The following is a 14,233-nucleotide window of genomic DNA, read 5'->3' as shown; positions in this document are numbered from 1 at the left end:
CTTCTTAAAACTGATATAACATCGCCTGCATTTGACACTGTTATAACCCTTTGCATTTACTAAGTTACTGGACCCTTGCAATAACTCTGTTAGGTGAGTAGGCTAAAATATTCTTTAATATAAGTAGCTTCTAATTATCTCCCTCTTCTCTATCCACCCTAACACCACCATACACAGAAGTATCACTATTAGACCACATTAACTAATTCTTCCCCATTTCTACTTTTGACTACCTTGACAACCAATTCATTCCTTGCTGCCATAATTAGTTTTGGAACTTCAAATTAGACTATAGCATTCCCTCTTTGAAGCCCTTCAGTGACTCTCCATGAGTTTGGAATAGAGTCTAAACACTGCATGACATGATTTGCATAATACTGTATCTCTCCACACTTATCCTCTTACCACCTAGAATGTAATCTGTGTTTCCCATGATTAAAACCTCTGCAGAGCTTGTCCCTTTCTCCCTGAAATATTTTTACCTGCTTCCTTTTCCACGATTGCTGGAATTGCTAGAAGCTCAAGATCTTTACATTCTATGCTTCAGTATTACTTCAGTAAGAAATGGTGCTGCCTTCTTGTGTCCCAAGCTAGGCTAGGTCTGAATTTTTATTATTTTAGAACACCCTTTGTTACATCTCCAAAGCATTAAGATCACCTGAAAATTCCTTGTTCAAAGTGTCCCTTGCATTTTAGATGATAAGATCCAGGGAGCAGAAAGAAGGTAGGTCTATTTGATTTACCATTAATTCCTCAAAGTCTAACTCAGTATGCTGAGATAGTTCATACAATGAAGAGGTGATGAGAAGGGGAAAAAGTTTGATTCCCAAGAAAAATTTCATTAATATGATTAGAATTTGAGTAGTTTTTAAAAATTATTCTCTCATATATTACAGCCAGACTGCAGTTTCCCCTCCCCCACCACTTCCCCTGTCCTCCAAATCCACTCCCCCCTTTTCTCTTCAGAAAAGAGCAGGCCTCCAAGGGATATCAACTGACATATCATAACAAGTTATAATAATATTAGGCAAAAACTCTCATATCAAGGCTCAAGGAGGCAATCCAGTAGGAAGAAAAGGGTCCCAAGAGCATGATGGCACACACCTTTAATCCCAGCACTCCAGAGGCAGAGGCAGGCAGATCTCTGTGAATTAAAAGCCACCCTGGTCTGCAGAGCAAGTCCCAGAACAGCCAGGGCTACACAGAGAAACCCTGTCTCAAAAAAACTAAAAACCAAAAAGATTTTGAATATTCTAAGAAGTTTGTAGAGATCAATCACACAGAAGTTCAAAAAAAAAATGAACATTGAGTTTGTCAGTTCTACCCATAATATAGCCAAACTCTGACTGGGGGGCAACACATCCAAGTATCTTGACATCTATCACTCATATATATATATCTAAATAGTTTTTCTCCGGGTCCTGCCAAGCCCTGCCAGTCCCATAGCCCACTTATAAAATAAACACACAGATGCTTATATTATTTAAACTGTTTGGCACATTGGCTCAGGCTTCTAGCTATCTAGTTCTTATATCTTAAATTAACCCATTTCTATTAATCTATAAGTTGCCACGTGGCTCATGTCTTATTGATATCTTAACATCTCATGGCGGTGGCTGGCAGTGTCTGCCTCAGCCTTCTACTTCCCAGAATTCTCTTCTCTGCTTGTCCAGCCTATACTTCCTGCCTGGCTACTGGACAATCAGCATTTTATTTATACAGAGTGATATCCACAGCACATATACATATCTTACATGGCATATCTTTACATAAGGATATAGTTAACAGCTAAATTATCTGTACTTGGCAAAGCAAAAAAATCTAGAGACTCACAGACTCAAGAATTAGAAACAGTAATTCAAGAACTAAATCATCAAAGAAGGAGCAACACCCTGTCTCATTTGCACACTCTCCTTAGGCTGCTGACCTGATTTACCACTGGTCTCCTAAGAGTGAATTGAGTGACATAATCCATTGGAGTTTAGCTCCCAGGTTCCAATACATGCAGACATGGATTCAGAGCTGGGGCTGCTATGCCTATGCAATGGGTGGTGTGCCACCCCCATTCCAAAAAAACTTCCTTCAATAGTAGTCCTAAATGAAGCTGCAGGGAGACAACGACGTTGTAGACTAAAGAGTAAATACAGATTTGTAGTTTGTCCCTAGGGTTCAGGGACTATAAATGGGAATGTGTAATGTATATAATTCAGGAAGCCTGCATTTATCTAAAAATGGGGAATCTGTAGACCTGAAACAAAAGAGAGGAATGACTCATTCATATATATGAATTTCCAGCCTCCAGTGCCCAGTAAGCATATAACCGGGAGCAATTTTGTAGCTTTTAGAGACTGCAGTAGTTTTAGATTTCTGTACCAGCACTCAGAAGACAGGAAGAAATCACTCCACAAGTAAAGATGAGAGTGGGTTCTAAAATTAAGTGTTTAGTTCTTCCTGCCAGGGTGTTAAGGCAGCTGGAATGGCACTTGCACAATGAGATAGTTCTTGTAAACATTTGGCAAGCATACACCCACTCCCTAAGAGCAAGAGAGTTTGTTTCAAGCTAGTTCCAGCTGGAAACTGAGAAAAATGGATTGAAAACAAACAAGAAGTTGGGAAATTAAAAAAAAAAAAAAAGACCACTGAAAATGAACAATGTTATTAATGGACCAATGTAGAAAGCAGAGAGAGAAAACAAGTATGTTATTATGGGATTCTGGCACAAAATCACAGCTGAGCCCTTGTGACAGTGGAAGAAAGCAAAAGGCTGATGTTGAAAAAGAGTAAAATTAAAGACAAGAAAGAACAATAAGTCAGTTGATATGAGTGCTAAGGACAGATTCTGTGGATATCCCTCTGTATAAATAAAACACTGATTGGCCAGTAGCCAGGCAGTATAGGCAGGACAAAGAGAGAAGAGAATTCTGGGAAGAGGAAGGCTGAGTCAGGAGATGCCAGCCTGCCATCCAGGGAGCAGCATGTAATGGCACACAGGTAAAGCCACAGAACACATGGCGACATCTAGATTAACAGAAATGGGCTGAGTTAAGTGTGAGAGCTAGTCAGTGGTAGGCCTGAGCTAATGGCCCAGCAGTTTAATTAATATAAGCTTCTGAGTGACTATTTTATAAGCAATTGTGGGGTCCATGGTGCTGAACAGGAATGGAGAAAACTCCAGCTACAGAAAGATCAGAAAAACTGGTAGGAAATCAACTTAGTAAAAATGCAAGCAAAAGTGCAAATTCAGTTACACCAGACGTCCTGGTGTTTGCCAAATATTCCACTCGATATTGCCACCAACTTTCAAACCTATCTTCTCTCTCCACATGCCACCTTAGCTAAAACAGCCTTATTGGTCTTTTCACATTCATTCTAACTACCCTTCTGCTGCATTAATCCATCCTTCACACAGCAACCAGAAGGGACCATTAAAATGCAAATCAGATTACTTTACTCCCTTGCTTAAAACAACTGGAAGGCCCCCTACTGTTCTTGGAGGAAAGATTGAATCTGGCCCACAAAGTCCTTAAAGAATTAGCAAAATCTTACATCTTGAAGTCAATTCTTGTTGAATTCAGTTCTCATGCCAGACTGCTTTCACTCTCTCTACTGCAACAGCATGGTGTCTGGCCGATTTAGAAATTTCTTGAAACTATAGCAAAAATTTCCAATAGTCTCATTCTAAACCAACCAGAATAGTTACCTTCAACCTAAGGATTAGTTACTTCAGATCTATTTCTGCTTAAAGCTCTCACAATGATTTTTCCCACACTTTTGTCATTTCTCCTTCCTTCTACACAAAATGTTTCTTGCTAAGGTAGGAATTGCCACCCATCCAATTTCCAAAATTCCTTGCTATTAATTTGAGCCTCAAGTTTCAGACAAGCCCAATATTCCTTCTCCCATAGTTAAAAAAAATACCTGCTTGTATTCAAATTCAGTGGACTCATGTCTCTCTTGCTTTACACCCTAGAACAATAAATGTTCAGATATGTGAACAATGTATCTGTGATTGCAAGTTCAACAGAGAAAACTAACCAAGAGCAGTTTGCCTTAATTCATGACTCAGATAATGAGTCATGATTATCTGAAGAATTTGTTATCCACCTAGAAATCCCAAGATCACATCAAGCCAGCAACATTTCATACTGGAGAAATACCCTTTGTCAGCTCCAAACATAAACTATAGGAATTATTGCTAAATAATAAGGCATACATTAAAAACCAAAGCATAATCACAATTGTAAAAGAAGAAGGAAATGAAACATATCCACAAAGCTAGAAAAAATTAGCTCACTCACCGTTGGAGCTAAAGCAGAGTGGAGTACCATAAATCAGTATTATTGAAAAAGTGACAGGTTAGGAAAAATAAGTCATTGCAAGAAGCCAGAAGATGAGGCACGTACCTCTATACAGAATAACTTTAAATATGTTATGAACAATACAAGAAGCCAAGGCAATCAACTGAGGTACAGTCTAGGAGGTCAGACAGATAATTATATAACTAGGGCTCACATCACACCACCTACGAGCTCAATACCTGGACTTTGGCTATCCTGAAGGAATAAAAGCCTCAAGCTGTGAGTATAAGAACTGCTTCTGAACTAACAGACTGATTGAATAAAAATAGTGACAGCTAGGGAAAGAAAAACCATTAATTTTTCAATTTGAAATGAGATAGAATTGCCAAGACTACCAAGAATGTCATGAGAAAATAATAGCCAACAAACATGAAATTATAATCCTGGAGAAACACAGCATTTGGAGGGACTTAACAGCAAATAGATTCTGCATCATCATAAAACTAGGGGACTAAGAGCTATGAAAAGCAGGAACAACAGGTTTTAAAATAGAAAAGCCACAGAAATAAGAAATGCTCATTTTTCAAATGAAAAATATGAATACTCTAAGTCAAGACTGGAGACTCTGAAACAAAGGTTCAAATGTCAACATAAACTGCACACTTAATATAGCCAAAGAATTAGTTAATTTTAAGACCTATTTGAAAATAAAATTAAAACAAAACACATCAGAGGAATTGATAAAAATTAAAGAGAAATTAAGGCATCTAGACAAGACTTAGACACTCCAACCAAAGCCTAATAGGAGTTCCAGAAATAGAAAATAGTAGGTATAGAACAGTGATAATGGCCAATAACACATGCATACACACTGTATATACATATAATGTGTGTGTGTGTGTGTGTGTGTGTGTGTGTGTGTGTGTGTGTGTGTGTGTAATCTCACATATGAACTTGTATGCTGATTTAAACATCATGTAACAGTAGTGGTGGCAAAAAGACAGACACTTGCATACATGACAAACTAGAAGAGTGTACGTACTTACAGAATTGGTAAGAGGAACTTACTGTAAGAGATAACAAGGAAATCTACAAAATATTATCAACAGAACCTTGAAATATCTGTAGTTAACAATGATTAAATTTGCTCGTTTCAAGATAAAATTACACTGAAGTGACAGTAAATCAATTTATTTTAATTCACAAACAAATAAGGATAAAGAGAAAGGAAAATGAATCAAACAACAACAACAAAATAACAATGTTTAAGACACCTCCAACCTTATCACCAAGAATGCAAAAAATAAGTCTGTTTCTCTGAAAATGACACATATATTATCCATATATTTTAAATCTTTTCACTCCAAGAGAAAGTATCTAAAGATATTTGCACTACATAAAAAAAAAATTAAAAGTCCATTCTCAGCAGTTAACGATAATTCTAATAATTCTAGTCAGTATTTAATGTTTCACTCATATTGTGTTGTGTAACCTTTCCTGAGAAAACACAAACAAATGTGTATTTATATCACAGAGGGCACCTTTTCTAGTTTGGTTTCTGTTTCTGTCCTAAAACATTCTGGCCAAAAGCAACTTTGGAGGAAAAGGATTTATTTCAGCTTAGACCCTGTAGTTCATCATGAAGGAACTCAAGGCAGGAATCTGGAGGCCAGAACTGAAGCAGAGGTCACAGTGGAACACTTTTTACTGCCTTGTCCATCATGGCTTATTCAGCCTACTTCATTATACAACCCAGGACTATCTACCCAGGAGTGGCAACACCCACAAGGTCTGGACTCTTGCATATCAATCAACAACCAAGAGCCACACCGTCTTGCTACAGGGAAATCCAATGGTATGTTCTCTCAGTTAGGGTGCCTTCTTCCCAGTAGCCTTAGCTTGTGTCAAGTTGACAAAAACAAACAAAAAAATCTAATGAATATAGCACCAATGGTAAACATTATTTTACCGGAGTGTAGCTTGGTGAGATAATGAATTTCTTTGGGTACTTACAGGAGGAGCAGGAGTGACAGGTTGTTCAAGAGCATGGGTGACTCAAAAGCAGCTGCATCGCTGAAAAACCCACCCTCACATGAACGAAGATTCATAAAAGCTGCATCTCTGGAGCTCAGTGTCTGGCAGGCAGCTCTGCAAGGAGAATCAGAGAGTCTGTGCTCCCCAGACATTGTTCATTGCTTTCATAACACTGTGTAGGGGCCTTGCAGATCTTGTAAGTTTCTGGCCTTCCTGGTAAGTTTTCTTAACTTCTTGACCCTTAACAGCCTCCTTCCATTCAGAGGATGCTGCATATAAGAACACATAAAGAAAAAACACAGGATACAGCAGGAAAGCCTCTCACATGAAAAACAAAGACCAAACATACTTCTTTATAAGAAATTTGGAAAGAAAAGACTCTACAAGGCTAAAATTCATTAAAGCTATATTACTAAATGTATCTAGGCCAGACTTGGTGTCACACATCTTTAATTCCAGAAGATTGGAGGCAGAGGCAGGTGAGTTTGGGGCCAGCCTGGTCTACACAGCAACTTCCAGGACAGCCAGTGCTCTGTAGAGAGACCTTGCCTCAAAAAAGCAAATAAAATAAAACAAAATTAAATTAAGGCATAAAGGTGGGAGGCTAGAGAGAATACTCAGCAGTTATGATCACTGGCTGTTCTTCCAAAGGACCTGTGTTCAATTCCCAGCAACCACATAGAGAAGCAAGGCATTGAATAGAACACAGTAATTATTAAAATATATGCACATGCTATAAGAAAATAAGTACATAAGCATCTCAATAGGTGAAAAGGCATGAAAATAGATTAGTTCAGCTATGAAAATAAATTTTAGCAGATTACAAACACAATGAAACATTCTTCATTTGATAAATGAGAACTACCAAAAATTACAGCAAATCCTACACCCATGGGGACACATTAGAAATAATGTCACTCAATGCAGGAACAAGAGAGGACTTCTCTATTCCTATGGCTAATCAATATTAAATTGTATAGTCTATCCAAAAAATGTTAAGAAAAATTAATGCATCAAGATAAGAATATTAAAGGATAGAATGATAGATATCTGTAGGCTGTGAAAACATATACCTGACAAGAATCAAACTCCAAGAATGAATCCAAATCTTCAACACTACCAGACTAAACCAACTTAAATAAAAATCACCACTATTAGAAATGGAAGTGTGACACTATACATTCCAAACATTACAAGGGTGATAAGGAAATCCCATGAAGAAATTTCTTGTCAATTGTTAACTCTCACTCAAGAAGAAATAAATAACTTGTACAGCACTTTATCTATTAAAGAAAACAAACTTATACCTAACTCCAAGGTTTAAATCCTTGACTTGAGTAGCAAATTATGTGAAGATTTTGAAGAAGAAATAATACTGTCTTTACACTCAAACCTTTGTACAAAATCTAAGCAGGAACATTTCTAGCTCCATTTATAAGGCCAGAATAACTCTGTACAAAACTAAAAATTCATTACATAAAAAGTTCAACATACCCAACAAACACATGCAAAAAATGCCCCAACAAAGAGGTAGTCAACAGATCCCAGAAATATATACCAAGCATGATATATCTTGACCAAGCAGAGTTTTGCCAGAGAATACAAGGGTGGTTCATCACTTTAAAAATCACTGTTCCTTGTAGTAGTAGATCCCAGAAATACAGGAAGATCATCTATAGAACTTCAACACACTCATAACCAAACCCTCTAGCAAACAATGGCTAGAAGTCACCTTCCACAAATTCAGCAATGGCAAGTAAGAAAAATTTCAAGTTGGCATCACAGCCATCTTGAGCTCCTGCAATAAGATCAAGAACAAGGCAAGATTTGCTTTAGTCAACATCCTAATAGATATTCTCTCCAGCTACAATACAGTAGAGCAAAAGGTAGATGGATGGATGGATGGATGGATGGATGGATGGATGGATGGATGGATGGATGGATGGATGGATGGACATACAGATGGATAAACATATATAAAGAGAGGTAGAGAGAGAAAGATAGTAAGACAGATGGATACAAACTGAAAAAATAAATAAAGCTATCTTTGTTGCTGGGCAGCTTAACTATCCATATAGAAATTAGTAAGAACACAAAAAGACAGTAAAACCAAAAAGTGAGCTTCATAAGATGTATAGTCAGTTCACAAAATAGAATTCGATTTATACAATAATGATAAACATTCATAAGTTGAAATATTTAATGTCACTTATCATGGCATTAGAAAGCAGGCAGTACTTGACATGAGGCAGAGAAAGATGGTTGTCTAGACTCTCTATCTACCACTCCCTCCCACAAAGTATCCTTTTCAACAACTATCCACACATAAAAATATTTTCATAAAAGTTGCATACAATCAGGTGAGAGTACCTGGTAATACTATAGTACTAAGAAAAGGTGTACTAAAGAGAACAAGAACTATCTCATATTACCTATATCAGCACTCAACCAACCCCAAGCAGCATAGGCTGGACAAAGAGAGATCACTTACTTTGGACAAAAAAAAATAGCCAAACATAATTTTAAATCATAATTCCCAACATTGGCCATACCACAGAAAAAAACTTCTTTGAACACCCTTTCATAGTTAGTAAGTCCATGTCAGTACACACAGCCTGAGCCTCTAAACACCTCCCAGTGTTACACAGGAACTGTTGCTGCAAGACAGACTTGAGATCCAACCCACACTCTTGCCAGGACATTGACCTTAGGCTCTGAATAGCCTTCAGCCCAAGGACCTAAGCAGCTAAGAGCTTAGATCCCAACCTGGTATGGCATGGGTCTCAGTGGTCCTGTATTTAGGGAGCCCCTAGTATTGCACTAGCTTCTGTAGTGGTGGGCTTAAAAACCACACAACAAACAACATGCCCAGAATTTCTGGACAGATTTATTGTTGAGAGTCTCAGACAATATTAGAATGAAAAGACTGGTGTAAGTACCTAATTCTTCATCACACAGGACTTAATGCAGGAGAACAAAGTTCAGGTGCAATCAAGAAAACATGACATCACTAAATAGACAAAAAGTGCCACGGAATAACTATAAAGAGAACCCAAATTGTCAAAGCAATATTGAACCAAAAGAACAAAGCTGAAGCACCACACTATCTGACTTCAAGTTGTAATTTGGAGCTTTAGCAAGCTGAACAACAAGGTACTGATTTAAAACAGAAACATAACCCAATGGAACATAATACATAAGGTAGAAATAAATTCATGTATCTAGAGAAAACTGGAGTTTTTGATAAAGGTACCAAGAAGATATGATGGAGAAAGTTAATGACACTATTATGACCAAATATCTAGATGCAGATTGAAGTTCAACACCCATATGAGTCAGATTTTGTTGCTAGATCAAAATACCTGAGGCTGAATAGTTCATAAAGAAAAAAGCATCTTATTTAGCTCATAAGTTTGGAGGCTGAAAGCCCAACACTAAACAGCCCCACGTATTAGCCTCTGGTGAAATCCTCCTATAGGTTGGAGGGAATGTAGTAAAAGCTGAATAGGGAGATCGGAAGAAAGTCAAAGAGATTCAGGTGCCAATCTTGCTCTTGTTACAATGATTTGCACTCACAGGAACTAATTTGGCTCCTGTGAGAAATATGCTAGTATTTTGCCATCAAGGGAAGCATCCCAAGTGCCTTAATCACTTACTAGTCTCTTCAGTCTCTGCACCTGCTTTTGGGACCCACTGGATGAGTTCAAAGGAGCTGTCTAGCAGTGAAATCAAAGGAAGCCCTTGGGCCTGTTCCTTAATATAATGCATGTAATAAAAGGGATACCTCACAGATTTCTGAGGTGCCTTTCAGTCCACTGTCTTCATGGATAGTTCTTGACATTTTACCCATGGTTATGTCATTAGCAAGTAGTTACTGGGCCACACTTGCACACCTTCTCCTAACACATTCCCTGGTTAAGTCATAATCCTAAATCTTCATGCTCTGCTCCCTTTAACTCTAAAACCATGCTGAATGCAATCTTAAGCACCTATAAAATCTTCTAATATTTTAATATTCTAATATTCTCATTTGTATATGACTTGATTACATGAACTCTGTATCCTCTGAACCCTCATGAAAATTATGTGTAATGCTATTTACAGAATTCTATATTTTTGTTAACCAGCTCCTTTGGACAACTTCAGTCACTGCTTATATATCCAATTCCAAAGGAGCTTCCATGTTTTCAGACAGTTATAGTAATTACTTGACTCTTAGTGCCAATTTTCTGTATTATTCTGTTTTGTATTTCTCTAACAAAATATCAATCCTGAAGCTTAAGAAGAAAATTTAATCATATAGAACTTAGAGGCTGAAAGTCTGAGATTAGGAAACCCTGCCAAAGAGCCACTAGTGAGAGTTTCATTGTGATGGCATCACCAAGGCAGGTTCAGAGGTAGAAGAAACCACAATGAGAAATAAGTGGTGACCAGGCTTGTTCTTTTTATAACACTATACTCTCATGTAACTAGCTGATGTCCCCATGAAAAAGGTCATAATCTCTCTCAGAGTGGTGCTTCCAATGATATAAGTGCTTTCAGCTAAGTCCCACTTAGAGGTTCCACTACCTCCAAAGAGTGCCACAACTGCTGTCAAACAGGCACCCAGCAAATCTAAAACACAGGGATCTTGACCTCACACCGTATACAAATATCAACTCCAAGTGCATTCAGCATGAAAATGTAAGAACTGCAGCTATAAAAACCCTTACAGAAAGCACAGTGAAAGAATGCCATGGAGTTATTCTGTGCCACATTTAATATAACCTCAAAAGCATGAGCAACTAAGGTGAGAATAAACAAAATGGAATTCCCTCAAAATAAAACTTACACAACAAATCCATTCAGTAAAGAAATGGCTTGCAAAATGGAAAACAAAAAAAATTTGCAAGCTATATATGTAATAAGGTATTAATATGCAAAATATATGAATTCATTTAACTCAAAATATATGAGGAATTCAATTAACTTGCAAAAATACCAAGAGTCTGATTAAAAGTTGGCAAAGAATTTGACAAGACATCTGTAAATAATGTTCAACAAGTATGTAGATAAATGTTGAATATCACTAATCTCCAGAGAGATGCAAATGAAAACCCTGAAAAAGATTTCATCTCAGTCCTCACATAATGATGAGTGCTAACAGATTTTTGGTGGGAATGTAAATTAGTATGACTACTACAGAAAACAGTATAGATGTTCCTTAACATCTGAAAAACAGAATTGCCATATGATTCACCTAGACAACCACTAAGTATATATAAGTAAATGAAACTTGTGGTGATATTGTGTTCCCCAATATATTGTGCACCCTAATAAACTTATCTGGAGTCAGAGAACAGAACACCACTAGACAGACATAGAGGCCAGAAAATAGTGGCACTCACACCTTTAATCCTAGCCTTCCGGAGGCATAGATCCATCTGGATCTCTGTGAGTTCAAGGCCACACTGGAAACAGCCAGGCATGGTGACTCATGCCTTTAATCTTAGGAAGTGAGCCTTTAATCCCAGGAAATGATGGTAGAAAGCAGAAAGGTACATAAGGCATGAAAACCAGGAACTAGCCTGATTAAGCTTTTAGGCTTCTGAGCAACAGTTCAGTTGAGATCCATTCTGGATGAGGACTCAGAAGCTTCCAGTCTGAGGAAACAAGACCAGCTGAGGAATTGGCGAGGAGAGGAAGCTGTGGCTTGTTCTGCGTCTCTGATCATTCTGCATTCACCCCAATACCTGACTCTGGGTTTGATTTTATTAATAAGAACTCTTTAATATTCATGCTGCAGAAACCAGTGTGTCAACACTTATACTGTATGCACTGTAATAGCATTCACATTAACCAAAAAAAAAAAAAAATGCAATCAACCCAAATCCATCAACTCTTGGGTTGATGGATGAATGGATAACACTAACCAAAAAATGAAATCAACCCAAGTGTCCATCAATAGATGAATGGATAATTTATCTGAACCTAAATCAGAGACTTAAAAAGCAATTCTATAAGAATTCCACAACAAAGTGAGCAGGCATTTTGAATTGAGTCCAAGACTTTTGATATTGAAAATAGCCAGAGTTCATTGTAAAGGGGAGGGCAATATACTCTCTAGTCCTCAGAGTAGACAACAGTCAAGGGGACCATCAAGGCAAACAATTCTCAGAACCCAAAATAGAACAGTCATACTAAAAAAAAATCAAGAAAATGGAAGTATAAACCACAGAAGGGAAAAATATTTTCAAAGAATGCAGCTTTTAAAGCGTTTGTGTGCATGTGTACAACAATAATGTGTATGTGTATAGCAATAATGTAAGTATTCCAAACATTAATGTGTAAATTATTTAAATGGACATTTATCCAAAGAAAGGATGCAGATGGCTGAGAAAGACATAAAAGGATATTCAATCATAAGGAAACAAGGAAATACAAGTTGAACCATGAGCTATAACTACAAATTCACTAGAAAGACTGACAAGTCAAGATGTAAGGTTAATACACAATAGACAATTGCTTTCTAATATAGCAACAATGAAATTTTAAAATACAATGTTATTTATTGTATTAATAAAATAATAAAAACAATAGTAATAATACACCAATGAGATGGCTCAGTAGCACTTGTCAGGCTTGAGCCTAATGACCTGAGTTCAACCTCCAGGACACACACACTGTGTAACTCCCACAAGTTGGCCTCTGACCTCCACATGTAGGCTCTCTGGCATGTGTATATGCACGTACACACACACGCACACAAATATAAAATTTTTCATATATGTGCATATTATTATTTTTTGCAAAGGTAGTAGTAGATGGGATATAAAATGAGAAAAATTTTCTACTTTTTATTCCTCTCCTTCATATTCTGTTATGTCATATTAAGGAGAAATTATTATAATATCATTACATATGCACTATCATAGATGTATTATCTTTCTATTTTATTTATTTTTATTTTGGAAATTATAATTTAATTACAACATTTCTCCTTTCTCTTTCCTCACTTCAAACCCTCCCATATATCTCTTCCCACTCTCCTTCAAATTCATGGCCTCTTTTTTCACTAATTGTTATTAAATGTATATATGTTTTTAAATAATATTTTAAAAATCTATACAAATTTATACTATGTAACCTAGCAGTTGAACTCCTTACAGTTCACCCAATGAATTAAAAAACTTAAACATAAATGTTAGTGACACTTTTGTTCTTAATTGTCAAAACATGGGAACAACAAAATGTCCTTCTATAGGTGAATAGTTTATTTTAAATACTGTAACACCCCAATTTAGTAGAATATTACTCTTTAATAAAGAGAAATAAATGAGCCACCAGTCCAGTAAAGACATTAAAGAACTTTAAACCCATACTGACAAGTGAAAAAAATTACTCTGAAAAAGGCAAAAGTATACAGGAAATAAATGACAAGTGCCTCATGTCATATTTTATCTTATAATCCAAAATAAAAAAAAATGAAAGCAAAATGGGAAGTATTTGGGAAGAAAGAGTCATCCAGTAGGAAGAGGGAAGAGGACAAGAGAAGATAACATGTCAAAATGAAACTTATTTTGTACAATATAATATTTAGTAAAAAAAAAAAAAGTGCTGAAAACGCCTACATATAAGTAACATTACACTGCCTGAGTACGTTTTATTTAGGTGTTTAGTCATTTAAGCATGTGTGTGTGTGTGTGTGTGTGTGTGTGTGTGTGTGTGTGTGTGTGTGTGTAAAACAAAAATTAATGAAAAAATGTCATGCATTTGAAAGAGAAAAAGAAGAAATGTATGGGAGGTTTTGGAGGAGGAAAGGGAAGGGTGAAATGATGGAATTATATTATAATCTCAAAAAACAAAACATCAACAATAGGTATAGGCTCAGATGGGTGAGATGAATGAATAGGTAAGTCACA

At 36.7% G+C, this 14,233-nt stretch overlaps 1 protein-coding gene across 5 annotated transcripts in view; it reads right to left on the bottom strand.

Moving 5' to 3' along the window:
- The window catches only part of Gabra3 (gamma-aminobutyric acid type A receptor subunit alpha3), a 240,401-nt gene that overhangs the window by 214,020 nt on the left and 12,148 nt on the right, over window positions 1-14,233 (bottom strand). The window contains exon 2 of one of the 5 annotated variants that reach the window (XM_042268889.2): window positions 6,312-6,601. The exons of 3 other annotated variants lie outside the window; for them this stretch is intronic. The gene's annotated coding sequence lies outside the window, so the exon portion shown is untranslated. The remainder of the gene's footprint in view (window positions 1-6,311; window positions 6,602-14,233) is intronic. One more of the 5 variants, XM_042268891.2, reaches the window with a different exon arrangement.

This window comes from Peromyscus maniculatus, chromosome X (genome assembly GCF_049852395.1).
Source record: "Peromyscus maniculatus bairdii isolate BWxNUB_F1_BW_parent chromosome X, HU_Pman_BW_mat_3.1, whole genome shotgun sequence".
NCBI classification, from domain to species: Eukaryota; Metazoa; Chordata; class Mammalia; order Rodentia; family Cricetidae; genus Peromyscus; species Peromyscus maniculatus.
The sequence above is the reverse complement of the archived record's forward strand: the minus strand, read 5'-3'. Positions and strand labels throughout refer to the sequence as shown.